General features: G+C 38.1%; 1 protein-coding gene across 1 annotated transcript in view; it reads left to right on the forward strand.

Moving 5' to 3' along the window:
• Window positions 1-20,270, forward strand: part of IMMP2L (inner mitochondrial membrane peptidase subunit 2) — a 950,351-nt gene that overhangs the window by 848,277 nt on the left and 81,804 nt on the right. The gene's annotated exons all lie outside the window — the stretch shown is intronic.

A 20,270-nucleotide genomic window follows, 5' to 3' on the forward strand; every position in this document is an offset into this window, starting at 1 on the left:
ATTTTAAAATAAGAGAGTGTATCCACAACCACCGAACCATATCTTTTTTGACAGTTTATTTGGTATTTAGATTATTTTCTCTCTTGTAACTGTCAATATGGAAATTTTAGTATAGTGGATCTGCAAGTCACCACTATAACAGATCCTCAGAATAACATATTGTAGCAAAAATAATGCAGAATGACACTTCTGCCAAACATATTTATAGAATGAAGCTTATATAATGTAAGACATCCTTTTCTAGAAACAGTATTCATTCTCTAGCTCTGCAGCTTTCTCAGCATTCAGTTCAGTTCAGCTCAGTCAAACCCATGGACTGCAGCATGCCAGGCCTCCCTGTCCGTCATCAACTTTTTAGCATTATTCCTCAATATTACTTTTGGTATAGAATGTTCACACTAAATTAACGGGATAAAGAAACTATGTGATTTATGGGGTCTTATTGGAGCAGCAAGTTTAAAACTATTTTTCTTAGGGAAAAACTAAGTGTAGGAAATACGTGTAAGTGGCAGGTTTCATTGCTCCCAAATTCTCCCAAATAATTGAGTCTTGCTTATTAATATTGCTACAAAACTCATTCTTCCCCTCATGGAAAACAATAGCCTATGGGGTTGCAATAGCCCAGAGGAGTTACATTCATATATTTTTTGTCTTTAGCTTCCAAGTGTGGCCTGACCAGGTGATTGTCAGACACATGTACTGAGATGGGCCCCTATGATGTTTGCACAGGGATGCAGAATTTTGTCCAAGGAACCCACAGCCCAGAATGGTGTGCTAACGAGAAGAAGGCACACAGAACAGAATTTGAGACATTCCCAGGAATTTCCAGTGATGCTAAGCCCTCACTATTTTTTTTTAACCTGAAGTTTAACATAGAGCCACTGTTAAATTTATAGCTACAAATATTAAAAAGCACCATCCTGGGATGAAGTTAAAATGTTCCCTACTCTAAACTTTTAAATATAAAGAAACACACAATCAGAAAAGATATACGTACAAAAAAAAGTAAATGCTTTGCAGTATGATATAATAAATACAGTACCCTGTATGGTGGGAAACATAAAGGAGAAAAGCAAGATGTTGAAAAAGAAAGTGACCCTTGAACTGAGTTATGTAGTTGTCAGGCTTTTGTGTTAAATACCAGTGACTTCTAGAAATTGAGGGTAAATGAAAGATGCAGGTCTTTACCCCTCTGTTAAAATAAAAGTGATGTTAATCTGTACCCTGCCAGACCTTTAGTAGCATGCAGGCACAAAACTAGTCTACTCTTTGTCCATTTAGGAACTCCTGACAATTAGCTTTAATGCAAGGTTCCCTCTAAAGAAGATGCAAGGGTATTAAGGTGGCAAGACAGGAAGCCCTCTGTCTTTCTCAAATAGCAGATAAGGTCTTCCATTAAAGGATACACAGTTAAAAGGAGTTCTACACCTTGAGTGCTATTTGTCCTGCTGAGTTTTTCTATTTCATACATGGAAGGGCAGAGAGAACTGTGTAATCTTTCTAGGAAACCACCTCTCAAATACCACTCACTTTTTAAAGAATAATTATTTTTACCATTAGTCCAACCCTGTGGTACAGATGGTGATATTTGAAATGTATGACATAGCCATCCCTAGAATGTGAACTCTTGATAATGATCTTCAGATGCTAACTATCCTGGGGTGTGAATTCTGATTGGCATACTTACATGCTCATTAAACTCACCCATGGTATAGATTAAAGATAATTGGCACATGCACAGGCACTATTTATCATGAAATTTATTTTGTAAATTATTAATACAGATAATATCTTATTTGTCAGAGTTTGACTTTTAGCTCTCTTCCGAGGTTTATAAGTTCTTTCCTCAAGAAGTTATTTTTTTGTAGATGTTTCGTTGTTGTGAGTTGTGGTGATGGGGACTACCCTAGGTGCAGTGCACGAGGTTTTTATTGCGACTGCTTCTCTTGTTGCAGAGCACAGGCTCTAGGATGTGGCGGCTTCCGTAGGTGCAGCACGTGGACTCAGTAGTTACAGCTCCTGGGCTGTAGACCACAGGCTCAGTAGTTGTGGTACAGGGACTTAGTTGCTCAGCAGCATGTGGGATCCTCCCAGATCAGGGATCGAACCCATGTCTCCTGAATTGGCAGGCGGAGTTTTTAACCACTGAGCTGCCAGGGAAGCCCCTGTTTTTGTTTTTCTAACAGCAAGTTGACTTCATTGCCCCAGGCTTGTGCAGAACCAGAGTAGTGTGTGGATGTAATATACTAAAGGAGACACACCTTTCCTTCTCAAGAGTAGCTCTCATAATCCCCCCACCGCCCCCCACCCCAACAACCCCATAGGGAAACACCGAGCTCCCTTCATCTCTGGTGGCTGCTTTACTTTACTTGTATTTGCTTTACATTAAATATTTTGTTTTCAAATGAAGAAGAATAGCATTAGATATAGCAAAAAGGAAAGTATTTGAGGGTCTTTCCAGGAGTGCCTTTGAACTAGAGACAAATGTCTTTATTTGAACGTTTAAATTCAAGATATATTTTTATATCTTGGAATGACAGAATGAAACCTGCATGGCCTTTTCTCCACTAATCGTTTTCTCTACCAGTTCAGGCCTAGAAGACATTTCATACAGTTGCCACCTCCTTTAGGTTCCCAATTGCTATCAGATATGTACCTGGAATCTAAATAGAATATTTCTATTTCAGGTGACATTAACCTTAACATTGGACTCAACCCTCTGTCATTTTCATATTTGAAATTGTTCACATTTAAGCACCAAACAAGCTAATGTTAGATCAGAACCACACGTAACACATGACTGACTTAAGCATTGCATGCTCATAGTAAAAATTTTGGAAAAATCAAAAAAGTATAAGAAAACATGCATGATCTCACTCTCGAGAAGATGTTAACACTAGTGTTTCTAGTGTTTCTTCTTAGCCTTTTCTATATGCATACATTATTATTTCAAAGTTGTAATACAATATGTAAAGTTTTATGTCTTTCATTTTACCTGCTATGAGCATCTTCTTTTATCACTAATCAGTGAAGGTATGATTTCTATTGGCTACATAATATTCTATTCTATGGGTTTCCCATGATTTTTTTATTCCCTGGAAATTTATTCCCTTTTCAGTTTTGTTGTTAGGCAAGCCTGCTTTCTAGATAATCATTAACTTACAGGGGTTTCCCATACTTTATTCTTTATTTATGATCCCTTAGTAAGATTTACTATTTAATCACCTGCTTTCCCTCATTAATCTGTCTATTCTTCTTAACATTTAGAATTTTTGTTTACAATTTAAAATTTAGTCTCTAAAGATGTGGGCATATATATTCATATGTGCTTAAATTGAATGTAAAAAAAAGTTTTTGAAACAGATTTAAATTATTTTATGATGTAGTGATGGTTAATTTGTTTACATCTTAGTAAAAGTAATAAAAATTTATCTCAAGATAAATATTTGTATAGGTTGTCATTTGCTGTGGAATGTAGAAAAGCAGCTGGGGATATTTACTTTGCACCATGTTTACATATGAATTTTGCCTTTTCCATCTTTGCTTGGTGAGCTTTGCCGTGCTGAAAAACAGTTCTGAAACTGCAAAAATGTATCTCAGGGTAGGGATGGGCTCTGAGGAGCTCTGATTATTTATGTTTCAGGGCAGAAAGAATTCAACAAGAGGCAAGGTGGTAGATAAGATATGGTTTATTAGGATAGGATGCTTGTGAGGTTTACAAGCAATTGGGCAAGAGGGTGCTACCCTGAGAACTTTTTACAATTTTATAACCAAGGGAAAACTGGGGAAAGGAGGAAGACCATCTTCTTCCTCATTTTGAACATGTGTCAAGTTTCCATGACCACTTTCTCCTCCACATCAGGCAGGGGGAGTTTTTGTGTCCTGCCGTGGTCAAGCCAAGACTGTTACAGTGCTATTTAAAGTAACAGAAGGGTGGTAACATATGGTAAAAACTGTTAATCATCTCAGGTTTTATTAATATTATAATACCGGATTTTCCCTATATTTTGTCTTTAGTGAACCCAGAGGAGTATGTATTAGGAATTATTAACTTACTGACCTCACTGGGCAGGTTACGGTTCTCTCTTTACCATTGTGTTATTGTTTGGGGTCATTTCTCATGCTTCTGTTCCATGGTGGGTTGTTTTTGTTTTTGTTTTTTTTTTTTTTTGCTAAGCAAGTCTTCTCAGTTTTGCTGTTAGGCAAGCCTGCTTTCTAGTTAATCATTAACTTACAGGGGTCTCCCATACTTTTTTCTTTACTTATGATCCCTCAGTAGGATTTACTATTTAATCACCTACTTTCCCCCATTACTCTATCTCTATCAATTTCCACTTCTAGCTAACCAAAGAGTATGATCAAATTTTTAGTAACTGAAGGTTTACCAGTCACTGCTTCTACCTTCTTTTCCTTTGCAAAATATTTTCCACTCTTCTGTAGACTAGTTGTCTTTGAACTTGGTGAAAGTCCAAAACTCTAGACACAATTTTTATGGGACATACATGCCATATTTCAACTTGGTGTTCTCTCAAAGGGTAGTTAAATATAAAAAATCTCAAACAGCAATAGTTTATCGGAGACAAAAGGGAAATAATTTCATTTCTAAAGATATAGAAAATAAATGTATCTGTTTCTAATACCACCCTTTTAAAAATGGCTACTCATAGAGATTTTTAGATTGTTTTACCCAATGTTATGATTTGGACTCTAGCAAAAAATAGTTTTAAAAATACGAGTGCAGAATCTTTATAAAATTTAAAAAATGAAAAAAATTAATTGCCTGGTTACTCTCCAGAATGGTGTAACCCCCAAGTGAGATGGATGATTGAATCATGCTGATCTTTCTTACCTGCAACTCTTAGTTTGGATGGCCTGGTTGCTAGATACCTTTCTGGACAACTAGGTTAGATGATGTAATAATATTATCATAGATTTTTTACTGTGATTGTTATTTTTATATTTATAGATCTTTGAAAATATAGTTGAAGGAAAATCTTAAAGCATTATAATACAAGATAGTATTTGGCCAAATTTCCAAATGTAATCTATTTCTGCACCTGACACTTAATGACATTTAATTTTGTAGACAAGACCCCCAGTGTAAAGTATTCCATAATATTCAGTTGAGATGCTCATTCAGAATATCTTCAGAGTGATCTAATGAATCATTTTTACTGTTTTCTGAAACACCTGAAATTTCTGTGTGTCTCAGCCTATTAAGAGGTAGATTTAGTGCTCTTTGCTTAAAGCAGTTGCAAGATTATAGCCTCAGGCAGGTTGTGAACACTTTGTCAGTATAGAGACCTTGAAATATTGAAAGGTTCATCCTGTCACTTGTTTATACAGTTGAAAATCCTTGATTTTCTAACATACACTAGACTGATAATGCCTCATTTCCTGCTTAATAGTCCCTTATGAAACCTCGCTCCAAGATGACCAAGAATGTTTTTTAGCTCTTGTTATCTGAAACTTAGTCCTGATATACAACAGGTACACGTACATATATGCGTGTACATATGTATGTCCACGTTTGTGTGTGTGTGTGTATATATATGTGTGTGTATATGCTTCCCAAGTGACGGAGTAGTAAAGAATCTGTCTGCCAATGCAGGAGACTCAAGAGACACGAGTCTGATCCCTGGATTGGAAAGATCCCCAGGGCAGGAAATAACAATGTGCTCCAGTATTCTTGCCTGGGTAATCCCATGGACTATAGCCCACCAGGCTCCTCTGTCCATGGGATTACCCAGGCTTGCAGAGTCATATATGACTGACCACACACACATATATATATGCACATACATATGTTAGTTGAATTACTTTTTTTAAGATTCTCTGTTTGTAATTATTTCAGGAGTAACAACATATTTGAAAGGACAGAGGGAAAAAGAATTAAGAATGGCAGTTAGTTCTAGTTGTAGGGTTTCTCTTGACACAGTTCTCTGCAAGTAATACACTGCAGTTAGTCCCTGCAAGGCAACACTTGAGGCCTCCCACAGTAATAGTGTGGTGACTGAAGTCTGAGTTTTCCCCTCCCAGTGCTCTGTACCCTAGGGATTGTGTGGTGCTTACAAGTGACAGGAGCAAGGGAGTCAAGACCAACTTGGTCTTATCTCAAAGCAGCCAAGAAGCCCTGGCTATTGAATAGAAACTTGGTAAGCTTTGTCTAAAGCCTGGAATCCCAAACAAAATGCCCCCCTAACAGTACCCATAAATGTTAAAGCAGCATCTTTTGAAAGAATTTGCCGACTCCTCAGGATCACATACATTGAATGGACACCCAGCCAAGCTGGCCATGGCCAGTGAGGGGTGAAATGATAAAAATGTAAGTTGAGGAACAGCTGTGGGTTAAGAGAAGTAGGTGGCTGCTGGTGTTAGTCTTTGTTTCAGATGAGGAAACTGGGATCTAGATAGGTTCAGTAACTCACCTCAGGACACACAGCAGCAGATCTGAGTGTCAGGCAGTCTGATGGTCCTTGTTCCTAACCATTCTGCTGTTCTAAATCTCCACTTTCAAGTCTTGTGCATTTATTTAGCTGCCCTATATACTCCTACTGGGTTTCCCAGGTGGCACTAGTGGTAAAGAACCCATCTGTCAATGCAGGAGACATAAGAGACGTGGATTTGATCCCTGGGTCAGGAAGTTCCCCTGGAGAAGTGCAAGGCAACTGACTTCAGTATCCTTGCCTGGAGAATCCCCATGTACAGAGGTGCCTGGTGGGCTACAGTCCATAGGGTCACATAGTGTTGGACACAACTGAAGCAACTTAACAGACATGTTGCATACACACATTGTCTTGTATTAGAATGAGCCTTCCTTTTTTCTCACTTCTCAAAGATATAGCCTAATTGATTGGAGGTACTGCCCCCTAGCAAGGAGGCCCTGGACATCTTCCTCATCCATCTTACCATCTTACCATCTTACCAACAGCATCAACAGTTATGCTCCACTGGATCCTGCTCGAGGAGATTCTCATCCAGTATCTCAGTCCCACAGGCTTTCTTGACCTAACTTCACCTCCCTGAAGTAAATTAGCTCTAAAAGCACAGGAACAGCAATCCCGTCTTTGGGGAAATTCAAGTTATTTACCATTGAGATCCTCTAGAGATGAACTTTCCCTGGCCATTATCATGTTTTTTTCCCCTTCTTACCATCAGCCTTCAGTCTCCTGCCCAGATGGTTAAGCCAACTTTAGGTGTCCCTGATGGAGCCCAGAAGTATAACACAGGTCCATGGAGCAAGTGTGTAAATATTACAAAGGATAAAATTGACTCTGTAAGATTTGTTATTGCAAATTTGTAATAACAAATAATCTATTTGTTATTACAAATCCTACATGTTAATAAGATGTTAATACATGAAGATTTTGCCAGAGTGATATTCTTTGCACTATAAAATGATATGTGTTGCACAGAAGTCCCAAACTTTCCTATAATATCATCTGTGGGGGCACATATTCCAGGAATATTCTATCCACCTAATAATATAATGCCTTCAAGTAACCTCCTTCATCCAACAATTGTCTTTTTCTATACACCCCTAAGGTAGTAATTACCCAAATAAGCATAACTTTCAGTATCTTCCATTGAAGATACAGAGTGGCTCAAAAGGAACATTCACCATATTGTGTATATATATGTAAACGTGGGTTTCCCTGGTGGCTCAGATGGTAAAGAATCTGCCTGCAATTCAGGAGACCTGGCTTTGATCCCTGGGTTGGGAAGATCCCCTGAAGGAGGGAATGGCAACCCACTCCAATATTCTAGCCTGGAGAATCCCCATGGACAGAGGAGCCTGGCAGGCTATGTCCACGGGGTGTCAAAGATTCAGACATGACTGAGCAACTAAGCACACAGCATAAGATATGTAAATAACCGGAAACATCTACTGCAACCAAACACATCAAAAAGATTTTGACAGGGATAAGATAATGCATGCCAGTATAAAGGCTTGAACTTTTATGGGGTCTGAGGGGGAGGTGGGAGAGGGGGTACTTCATTGTAATTTTAATGTATTCAAAAAAGTCCATGAATTGAAATACATTCTCACTGATGTTTTCTAATTATAAACAAAGGTTAATTTTTTTAACCTTCTAATATATTCACAGAAATGTACATTCACTAATGAGTACCATTATATTGAGGGGCACATTGCACACAGAGGATTGCATTAATGCAGGAATGACCCTGCATAAATGCAGATGGTTTCACATTAGCTATATTGGAATTATGGATTAGACCCTCTATCCCCTGACTTCTCCACAGAAAATAGTTAGCTATTGCTGTACGTAAGTGCCCAAGACTTCATAGCATTATCTGTTTTTTCTTTTAAATTTTCTTAAAAGAAAAATGCAAGTCTGTAGGTCCCTTTGGTATTAGGAAAGCACTAATTATATGTCATTGAGTTGTGTACGTTTGTGTGTGTGGGTCTGTTTGTGCCAGTATTTGTGGACTGGGGTGTCTTCAGTGGCTCATCTCCACTGGAATGGTTATAAAGCGAAATGGTTCAGATAGTCAACCTGTTGGATTTTTAGTGTAGTACATACTCAGCACATCAGATACATGAAATATTAGATGGATGTTTATCCACAGGTTTGTGCTGTTTCCCCATCAGAAAACACAGTGGAAACTGCTTCAAGGCCAGGGAAGTCTCCACCCAGTCTTTGGCTGAGTTCTGTTGCACTTTAACTTCTTTCTCACTCCTTGCTCTTTCTTTTCTTTTGTCTCTAGTTTACACATTCTGTCCATTTCCTTTCCAATTATCCACATTGAACGATGACCAGAAATAGCATGGATAAGTGACATCAATCGACCGTTTAAAACTCTGCATTAAACCCCTCATTTCATCGTTTTCCACCGAATCCTATTATGAACCCACTCAAAAATGATCAGAATGGATTCATTTGCATTTCATGGCCTGTCTTCACCTCTGCATATTATTTAGTGAAAACACAAACATGCTGTGGCCAGAAGATGGAAAATGAAGTGTAAAAATGAAAGAGGAGATCTTAACGAGGAATGAGTTCACTACTAAAGTACAAGCCAATATGCAAATGAAGAGTGGTAGGAAACAGGCAAGTGTTCTCTGCAAGAGGTCATTCTTGCCACGCCAGATGAATATGGAGTGGTTCAGAAGTCAGCGTGGCAGTTCATGAGCTTAAGAGGCTGGATGTAAAATGGGGACTGCAACCAGGAAAGAGTGAGGAAGGTAAAGAAAATAGCGAGGAGAGAGGATTGGTAATCAGGAAAATAATTTAGAAAAATAGTAGAAAACAGTGGGAGAATACAGTGTGCACTTAAGAAATGTGTGCTGAGAAAATGAAAATTCATGCAAAACATTGGATCAAAGATATCGAGGTACTTAAGAAATTGTGCTATCAGACAAAGAGATACCAGGACATTTACAAGAAGTTTTGGTGCCTACTCTGTTTATTTTCTTTGAAACGTTTTAAGTGCACCTACTTGTATTCTTGTTTCCATAAAACCATCTTTACCTGTAAGCACTCAATAGCCACTATTACTTTAAAAAGCCACTTTATTCATTCAGAAAACATTTTGAATGGCCTGCTCTCCATCAAGGCTCCGCACGGGTGGAGAATAAACAGAAATTGACTAGGCAATGTGAGTTTCCAAGAAGCTGATGATCTATCTAGTAAGGGAGATAGACTGCTAAGCAATCTCAACATGTTGGAATAACTGCTGTGCAGCTGAAACTTGAAACCATAAAGGAGGGATATGTGTCTCAGTCTGGGAGGGAGCAGAAGACTTCCTCCAGGCAGGGATGTCTGCATTGAGAGGTACCAGGGCTAAGTGGAAGCCAGCAGGGAGAGACAGAGTAAGGGTGGCACTGATGGAGTTAGAGATACTCCAGGCAGAGGGAGCCGCATGTGCACAAGCCTGGGGAACGAGCGCTGGAGAGTTGGGACACCAAATGGCTACAGAACAGTAAGAGGGGAGAGGAAGAAGTGGAAAAAACTGAAGGGAATCCTTTCAGGTTTCCCTTAACCCCAGCTTTGTAGAAATATAATTCACATAGAACACTGTGTAAATTTAAGGTGGTGGTGGTGGGGCTTAGTGGCTAAATTGTGTCTGACTCTTTGTGACCCTATGGACTTTAGCCTGCCAGGCTCCTCTGTCCATGCGATTACCCAAGCAAGAATACTGGAGTGGGTTGCCATTCCCTTCTCCAGGGGATCTTCCTGACCCAGGGATCGAACCTGCATCTCCTACATTGGCAGGCGGATTCTTTACCACACCACCACCTGGGAAGTCAAATTTAAAGTACACAATGGGATGACTTGATACAGTTTTATACTGTGAAATGTTTACCACATAATGTTAGCACATTCTTCACCTCAATTATTATCATTTTGTCATTTTTAAGGAGAGAACGTTAAAGCTCTAATCTCAGCAGCTTTCAAGTGTACAATTCAGTATTATTAACCACCATGGTTACCGTGCTGTATATTAGATCCCTGGGATTTATTCATCTTATTATTGAAAGTTTGAACCCTTTGACCAACATCTTCCCATTCCCCTCCCCTTTTAGCCTCTGAAAGGCCTTACTCTACTCTGTTTCAATGAGTTCAACGTTTTAGATTTCACATACGAGGTCATACAGTATTTATCTACCATATGGAGGGTTGGCACTCCATCTCCTCCGTTGTGCAGGAGTCAGTTCTACATTGTATGTGATGACTAATTAGATAGGCATAAGAGGGAGGAGGTGGAGTCAAGATGATACCCAGGCATTTTTCTTGTGTAACTGAGCAGAGAGAAGGAGATGTAGTGAGATAGCTGGATTTGAGAGCCACCAGCAAATAGACGGAAGAGGATGCAGGCATGCTGAGGGAGAGGGTGGCAAGAATGAGACTGAGAGGGTTGACACTGAAATCTCGAGGTACACATACAAATTCAAAATCAAATTTAAAAAATGTAGACCCCTGTTAAAAGTAACTTAAAAATTTTAGGTTTGAGAAGCTTCACCTTTGTGTGAAGTCTCTTTCTAGGTCTGTCTGCTTGTTTGTCTCCGGTTAATTTTCAACTTGGCTGAAACAGGTAAACTGTCCTGTAGTAGGTAAGGTTACCTTGAGTTAAGTCTCCCTGACTCACAAGCAAGAACAGTATGGCTTAATAGGATAAATAAATTACATGACAGACTGAAAGGTCAGTGTTGCATCTTGCAAAATAAATATTTAGCACACGAAAAACAGGAAATGCTGATGGCATCGTAATGATGCTAATGTTAATACTTTCAGGTAATCATTAATCAAATCATTTTAAATGCCAAAGAAACAAGACCTTCTTTCCTCCTCTCACACAGACAGGATCCAATGGCCCAATTAAGCACGAAAGCTGCCAGAAGTTTCATCGTAAGCACCTAGAACTCAAACATCAGGTCTTAGCCTCTGAATAGTTACTGCCTAAAGTTTCTGATTATAACTCTCCAAGTTCATCAGAATTTCTAATTAGTTATGATTGTGTTTTCTTTATAGGAGACTAGAAATCAAGATTTTAAGCATGTTCTCTTGAAGAACTAAACAATGAAATGTAGATTCTCAACTTTCATGAGGATTAAAAAAATAATTCTAAGGGATTTAAAAATTAGTATGATTTTTATTCCCAATCTCCATCCCCACTGTAAAATCTTGTATTCCCAAATAAAAAATGAAACACTACTTTTCTAGGTCACATACATTTAGCAATGTATTGTTTCACTAATACTTGACAAATAAAGCCTTTAAGATTGGAATCAAATACATTTAGTAAAAAGTAGTTGGAACAAGCCTACCTTTAGCTTGTGTTTCACCAATTGATTCATTTATGTAATTTCCATGTTATTTGGAAATGTTTAATTTGTTCCACTTGTAGGTAGCTCAATAACCAATACAGTCAAAGAATTCTAGTATTTAATAAAATTTTTGGAACCAATAATTATATGGCAAATAAATTATAGCCAAGCAATATGGAATTTCTACCATAAGGAGATATATGTGGGCCTAAAAATACCCACAGTCTGCAAAACTATACACTGAAAATAGTCATTTATGGGGTAGACCACTCAAAACTTTTACAACTTTGCAACCAGAATACTATCAGAAGCAATTAAAAAAAAATCTAGTAAGAATACCAGTTTAAAAGACTTGTTAAATTCCAATTTCATAAATACTTGAGTATTATAGTATATCCAGGACTTGGTGTTAAAGAAAAATGGAAGGTAGCTTGATGTAAGAAGCAAAAGAAAATACTGAGGCTGTTCAACTATGAAAAGAGACAAAATGAAGCAGTGTGTGGGAGAGGTGAAGAGTAAGCCCTTCTGATGGGCAGTGTGGCCAACGTGAATTAGGAAGGATTGAGTGAGATGATTGGGTGTCGTCACAGTAACGATATTTAAATATGTTTAGCAGCTAATTCTTGCTGGGGAAAATGTTAGAAAATTGGATACAAACAAAGTCATATCTATGACTTTCTGAATTCATTCTGTAACTGAAGGGACTATACCAGCATCTGAGTAACTGGTATTATTCAAATAGTATATATGTGTGTATATATATATATATATATATATATATATGCACATGTATATATGGTATATGTTACATCAGTTATATTCAGAAAGGCATGGATGTGACATTGTTTTGTACCCAATTTTCTAACATTTTCTTCAGCAAGAAAATCTTGTAACATATAATAGAGGCTCAAATTGATATGTATAATAGGGCTGAAGCTTACAAAGTTCTTAGCCTAATGCTCTCTGGGTAAGATTATCCATAATTTACTATTCAGTCACTAAATCTCAGTCACTAAATTGTGTCTGACTTTTTGCAACCCCGTGGACTATACTACACCAGGCACCTCAGTCCTCTACTATCTCCTGGAGTTTGCACAAATTCATGTCCACTGAGTCAGTGATGCTATCTAACTATCACATCCTCTGCCTCCCACTTCTCTTTTTACCTTCAATCTTTCCCTGCTCATGTGGGGAAAGGGTCTTATTCAATGAGTGAGCTCTTCACATAAGGCAGCCAAAGTATTGGAGCTTCAGCTTCGGTATCAGTCCTTCCAATGAATATTCAGGGTTGATTTCCTTTTGGATTGATTGGTTTGATCTCCTTGCTGTCCAAGAGACTCTCAAGAATCTTCTCCAGCACCACAATTCAAAAGCATTGATTTTTCGATGCTCAGCCTTATTTATATCCCAAGTCTCATATCTGTACATGACTACTGAAAAAACCATAGCTTTGACTATATGGACCTTTGTTGGCAAAGTGATAGCTCTGCTTTTTAATATGCTGGCTAGGTTTGTCTTAACTTTCCTTCCAGAAGCAAGCATCTTAATTTCATGGCTGCAGTCACCATCCACAGTGATTTTGGAGCCCAAGAAAACAAAATTTGTCATTGCTTCCACTTTTCCCCCTTCCATTTGCCATGAGCTGATGGGACCGGATGCCATGATCTTAGTTTTTTAAATGGAGAAAAGAATGTGGTCATCTCATTAGATAAAGAAAACCTTTGATACTATTTTGCCTTGATTCATTATTTTAAAAATTCACCAAGCAAACTAAGAATAGAAAGGGGCTCTGTAGCTGTAACAAGATGTATCTACCTAAAGCCAGTGACAAATACCATTCTAAGGTAAACATTTAAGTGCATTCCCTTTAAAATTGGGAAGAAAGGGTTATCTCTTATCACTTCTGTTCACTCAGTAGTAGAGGTCTTTGGCAAGAAGAAGGAATGAAATAAAAGAACTGGAAAGGAAGAAATCAATAAAATAGGCATATTTAAATTTCCATTTAAATCACTAAAGGAGTACATGTGAAGTAGATGGAAACTACCAAACCAATGGGAAAAAAAGTGAAATTGTAAGATGTAATCGAAGAACCAAGAAAGGAAAAACATAGGAAAATAAGAAAGGTGGGATGAATTAAAGTGTGTGTGCACACACACCCAACTTTAGCAGTATAAGAATCCAGTAGGTAATAGGGAAAAACACTTCAAAGAAATAGAATATTATTGATAGAAATAGATTTAGACACCAAAACACACTGTTTCAGATCTGCTCCCAGGTTTGAGAATCAATCATAGGAAGGGCCAAAAGAAAATTTCAAAATAGTTGTTAAGGCTATTCTGATTAACATATAAGAATGAGTGTATGTGTGTGTGTGTGTGAGAGAGAGAGAGAGAGAGAGAGAGAGAAAGTGTGTGCACTTAGTCCCTCAGTCATGTCCAACGCTTAGGAACCCCAAGGACTGTAGCCCTCCAGGCTTCTCTGACCATGGGGATTCTCCAGGAAAAATACTGGAGTGGGTTGCCATGCCCTCCTCCAGTGGATCTTCCCAACTGGGGATCAAAACCAGGTCTTCCACATTGCAGGTGCATTCTTTACCATCTGAGCCAACAGGGAAGCCCAAGAATACTGGACTGGGTAGCCTATGCCTTTTCTAGAGAAAATCCCCGACCCAGTAATCAAACTGGGGTCTCCTGCATTGCAGGTGGATTCTTTACCAACTGAGCTACCTGGGATTAGAAATTAGATTAAATCAATAATAAGATAAATCTCAATATTCAAGTTTAAAAAAAAAGTGTTCTCCAGGATTGTGTAATTTGTTGTGTGAATAAAGTGAAAGTGAAAGTTGCTCAGTTGTGTCCAACTCTTTGTGAACCCGTGGACTATACAGTCCATGGAATTCTCTAGGCCAGAATACTGGAGTAGGTAGCCTTTCCCTTCTCCAGGGTATCTTCCCAACCCTAGTGGTAAGGTAAAGATTTATATAATACATTGATAATATAAACAGAATTTTTAGTAAATACTTTCAGAGATTTCTTGAATGAATGAATTTTATCCCCAGTAGTAAACCACTCTAGTATTAGGGCCTGGAGAATAAGGTAGTAGACTACAGTCCATGGGGTCGCAGAGTCGGACATGACCAAGCGACCTTCACTTACTTAGTAAACCTTTACTGCCAGCTAGTGACACCATACCCTAATTATAGGCATCTGAGCCACCAGGGAAGCTCTCAGCGTAGACAAAGTACTGAATCTGTACTCAAATAAAAAGTAATTATGATAATGTCAGTTTGTGGAAAGTCATTTGAAGACTATTTGGCCTTCTCTTGTGTCCATACAAAGTCAGAGGAAGAGCTGACTCATTTGAAAAGACCCTGATGCTGGGAAAGAATGAAGGTGGGAGGAGATGGCAACGACAGAGGATGAGATGATTGGATGGCATCACCGACTCAATGGACATGAGTTTGAGTAAACTCCGGGATTTGGTGATGGACAGGGAGGCCTGGCGTGCTGCAGTCCATGGGGTTGCAAAGAATCAGACGCAACTGAGCAACTGAACTGAACTGTGTCCAAAGTGCCTCCCTCAATCTTTTTTAATGGCCATATATTGAGAGTTATGATAACTGTTTCAGCCTACCCCACAATTTTGGGAAACTTGGGATCTCATTAGAAATCTTGCCTTCTCTTCTGGGATATAAATAGGTCTATCACTTTCCTCTATAAGTATTTAATTTCCTATGATAATGTGTACAGTTAGAAACTTCTATCCATCATTAACCCTAGTGATTTGATTTATTATAGGCATATAATGCCTTATGAAGGGAAGAGGAAACTATTCTACCCAGTTTTGCATAGCAATGATGCACCTTTCAAATCTACAGAATATCTGGCACCTTGATCTTGCGTTGCAATGCAGACATTAAGCTTTTCCCCTTTGGGTTGCTGACTAAGATTATACCAGTAGAATGTCCAGGTCAGCACTATTTCTTCATTTTACAGGTTAAAAAAAAAAAAAAAAAGGTTTGGAATTCACATTTGAGCCTTTACTGAAATGGTGTAGTTTTCAGTCCCTTCCTATTGTCACTTTGCATCATTACAAAAACCCACAAAGATATTATGCCATTTTAAATAACATCCTGGTTGGCTGGAAGATTAAAAGTAAAGTAATAGTAGCATTTACTCTGAGTTTGATGGATTCATGAGTATCACATTCAGGGGTAGAGATGCTACAATTAAAATCTTAACATTTTCTCCCCCAAATAATTTAGTAACACAGAAAAGAAGCTGGATATTTGTTTTCCTTCTTTGAGATCATAACTCTCTTTCACTGACATACTCATTTCTCCTGGATTTGAATTTTTTATTATTGTAATTAAGTACTACTTTATGAGCAGTCATTTCAAAATGCGTATTTGTTGGTTTCATAAGTTCACATTTTTTTACACAAGTTTTGTTGAAATGAAATTAATTGCACCTTATACAGAGAATTCCCAGAACCAAAGAGTTATTGAAAAGCTTGAACATGATATGCTGACATGGTAGAAAATAATTTTGATTATCTTTTTAAAATTTTTATTAGAATATAGTTGATTTAAAATGTGTTTCTGCTGTAGAGCAAAGTGAATCTTTATACATCAGTTCAGTTCATTTCAGTTGCTCAGTTGTGTCCGACTCTTTGTGACCTCGTGGATTGCAGCATGCCAGGCCTCCCTGTCCATCACCAACTCCCGGAGTTTACTCAAACTCATGTCCATTGAGTCAGTGATGCATCCAGCCATCTCATCCTCTGTCGTCCCCTTCTCCTCTTGCCTTCAATCTTTCCCAGCAAAAGGGTCTTTTCAAATGAGTCAGTTCTTTGCATCAGGTGCAGTTATGCATACATCCACTCTTTTTTAGATTCTTGTCCTAGCTAGGTCATTACTGAATATTGAAAAGAGTTCCTAGTTGGTCCTTATTATTATCTGTTTCATATCTAGTAGTGAGTAAAAATATTTTGTGTAACTATGTTATCTCATCTACTCATTTGCTTTTTGGTGATATAAATAAAATGGAATATTTGGCATTTCAGAGGAGGAGAAACTCTTAGTTGATTTAAATGAACTAAAATCCTGAAAATCAGAAGCCCTCTTTGGTTAATATGCAGTAATGTTATAAGTACTAACGTGATATTGTGAGCCTGACTGCAAATAGGAAAGGGAAATAGCACATGTAACTTTCTGCCCCTCTTCAAATGGTCATATAGTTGAAATTTTCATTGGATAATCGGAGCCCTCGCATTTTGCCAGGGGATAGACTTTGAGGGTGTTTTCAATGTTGGCACATACTTACCCAGCTCTGTTACCCTGCATTCAAGTCAGATTTACATTTCTTGATTGTTATTTTCATTAAATGGAAACAAAGATGTGTTGCTTCATTTAAGGCTCCTGTGAATTCAGAGCTTTGAGTAAAACCTCATTAATCTGTACCCCATTTGTTCAGAGGATGTAGTAATTTAGAAAAGTGCTGGGCTGAAGTTTGCTTTCCTGCTATCTATAAAGAGAGGATTACTAACCCATTAACCAAATTAATAGTGCAAACGAGATTGGAAGAACAAATGGTGTTGAACACCCTAACGCGCTTTTGAAGCATCCATATACCTAAAGCCTATCTCAACCTAGCTGTGTTTCTAGCCATATACCTAGCCATATATCTCAAGCCTATCTCAAAATTTATCCTCAGAGTTTCTTAAAGCAGGATCATGATCCAGCCACAGTGAAGAGAATTTTAAATAAATGGCCTTCATTTGGAATAGTCCCCTAATTCACTCTTCCCCCGCTTTAAGCCCAGTTATTCTAAATCTGTGAGGCTAGGTTGAACTTGGCAAACAAGTTGTTGAGTTTGTGTACAGACTAGGTTGCTTGTCCGTGTTACACAGTGATCCCAAAGTGGAGACAGTCTTCCCAGTGAGCAGCATTCAGGTGGACCTTTACTTCTGGAACAGCTGACTATTAGAGATGAGGACTTTTAAATCATTCTCGGTACAGTACTTTTTAAAAGTTTATTAAAAACTTGTAAAGATGTCAGTGTTTTACCAGAGTTTTAGATTTACAACCAAATTAAGAGAAACAGAAGTCTCCTTTTTCACATACTCCCTGTCTCCATACGTGGAAAGGCTCCCCCATTGTCCGCATCATTCATCGAAACGTTACTTTCTTTTCTTTGTTTTAAACCAAGAATGAAGCTACTTTACTCCCTCATAATTAGCCAGAGTCTGCCGTTTACCTTAGGGTTCACTGTCAACGCAGTACAGTCTACATTCTATAGGTTTGAACAAATGTTATAAGAACATGTTGTGCTTAGTCGCTCATTCGTGTACAACTCTTTGTGACCCCTTGGACTATAGCCTACCAGGCTCCTCTGTCCATGGAATGCTCCAAGCAAGAATACTGCAGTGGATTGCCATGCCATTTTCCAGGGGATCTTCCTAAGCCAGAGATCAAACCCAGTTCTCCCACATTACAGATGGATTCTTTACCATCTGGGTCACCAGGGAAGCCCATAAGAATATGTATCCATCATTATAATACCATGAAAAGTATTTTTACAGCCCTAAAAGTCTTTGGTGCTCTATCTATTCATTTCTACCCCTTGCACCAGCAACTAGTGAACTTTTTATTGTCTATAATTTTGCTTTTTCCAGAATGTCATATAGTTGTAATCGTAGTATGTAGTGTTTTCAGATTGACTTCTTTAAGTTGGTAATATAAATTTAAGTTTCCTACTTGTCTTTACATGGCTTAATAGCTCATTTCCTTTTGGCACTGAATAATACTCCATTGCCTAGGTGTACGGTAAAATAGCTTTTCACAAAGACTTGTCATACAAAAACCCACAGGGCTTGGACTCTAGCACATCACCAGCCATGGGGATTTGTTTGCAAATACTAGACACCCAGTGAATTTTGAGTGAGTGAATGAATTCATCTATTTCTATATGTGCTGAAAAGTGTGGCATCATGGTAGAGAGTTCTTTTCTGCTCTATTGAGTAGGAAATGCTTTTTTTCATCTCTCTAGGGAACTAAAATAAAGGATTTATTTCAAAGCTAGAAATTCCATAACTAGTTTAATGATATTTTAAGCATGATCTGCCACTTGACTCTATTTTCTTCCCTGCCCTGCTTCCAATTACCTCCTGAGATTGCAGATTTCTTTTGCAGGATATTATTCCCAAGGAAGGGAAAAAAAAAAAAAAAACAGTGTGGAATTTCATCATTTCCTTCTCCTCCTTTTCGAACTGTGATCACACACTGAAAGCTCCATCCTGAGCTGATGTTTTAGAATCTGTTACCATGGAGCTATTTCTCAGCTCTAAGGATGATTTTACTGCATGCAGTGTTAGAGGAAAAGAGAATGATTAAAATTAAACTTTAAAAAAATCCTGATTAATAATAGAAATGGGAAAAAAATTAAATCAAATACCTGATGGAGTACAATGCATTTTTATGGTCTCCCTTGCTCTCCAAACATTGCTTTCATTTATTTATTTATTTTGCTTTCTGTTTTTGTAATTGTGTTGTTTTTAAAAGACTCTGCTGTCCACTAGCTTCTGGGCATCTGTCCAAAATACAAATGGACATTAACCCAATTCAGCAGATCAGATTTCTGTAGAGACCTCCAGAAGACCCCACTAGTCCATTCCTACCAACCTGCCTCTGACCTGTGCCCTCCCAGACAAAGCTACTTTAAAGAAAAAAATAATAAGATTCGGTGCTTGTGAGGAGGTCAAGAAGGATACAAAAGTGCAAGATCTGAGGTGACTTTGAGAATGAAGGTAACCCAGACACCAAGGCAAGTCTGAAGGGGAGTTGATGTTGAGCCTATGTGATAAGCTATTAAAGTGAAGGTCTGCATTAGCCATGCACTCTGTCACTTTGCAGCCAGTAATGATCCTACCATGACAGTGGTGACCTTTTCCTTACATGGATTGAGTGATCAGGATTTATCATTTTGTAAACCCTTGATTTTGACAGTTCAGAAATTTTCAGCTGTACTCTATTTCAAGTGTTTTTTCCATTTTATAGCACTTAGAAGTATAATAATGATGGAAGAAAAAATGGCATATTTACCAAAAGTCTCTTTCCCTGATAAAACCTCTGAAAAAAAGTTGGTTTTTCTTTTTTTGCATTTAGGAGAAATGAAATTTAGAACTGCATGAGGAGGCACATGAAATGAGTTTCAATTAAAGCTTTCAAAATGTCTTAAAATAGCCATTCAGATACTTGTCACATTTCCTGATTCTTTGTAAAGAAAAAGACAATAGCTTTATTGTAGGAAGAATTCAAAGTGTTCTCTGCTTCTAAGACTTTGGTCCAGATAGAAGCTCAGAAGTGTGTCAGGTGCTGGGAACTGGGCCCAGTGCTGGCCAGGAGCAGTATTTAACTTTGGTGCAAACAACACAAGATATGTTATACAGACCTGACAATTGCCATTGTGACCCCAGGGGT

The sequence above is a fragment of the Capricornis sumatraensis genome, chromosome 5 (genome assembly GCF_032405125.1).
Source record: "Capricornis sumatraensis isolate serow.1 chromosome 5, serow.2, whole genome shotgun sequence".
Taxonomy (NCBI): Eukaryota; Metazoa; Chordata; class Mammalia; order Artiodactyla; family Bovidae; genus Capricornis; species Capricornis sumatraensis.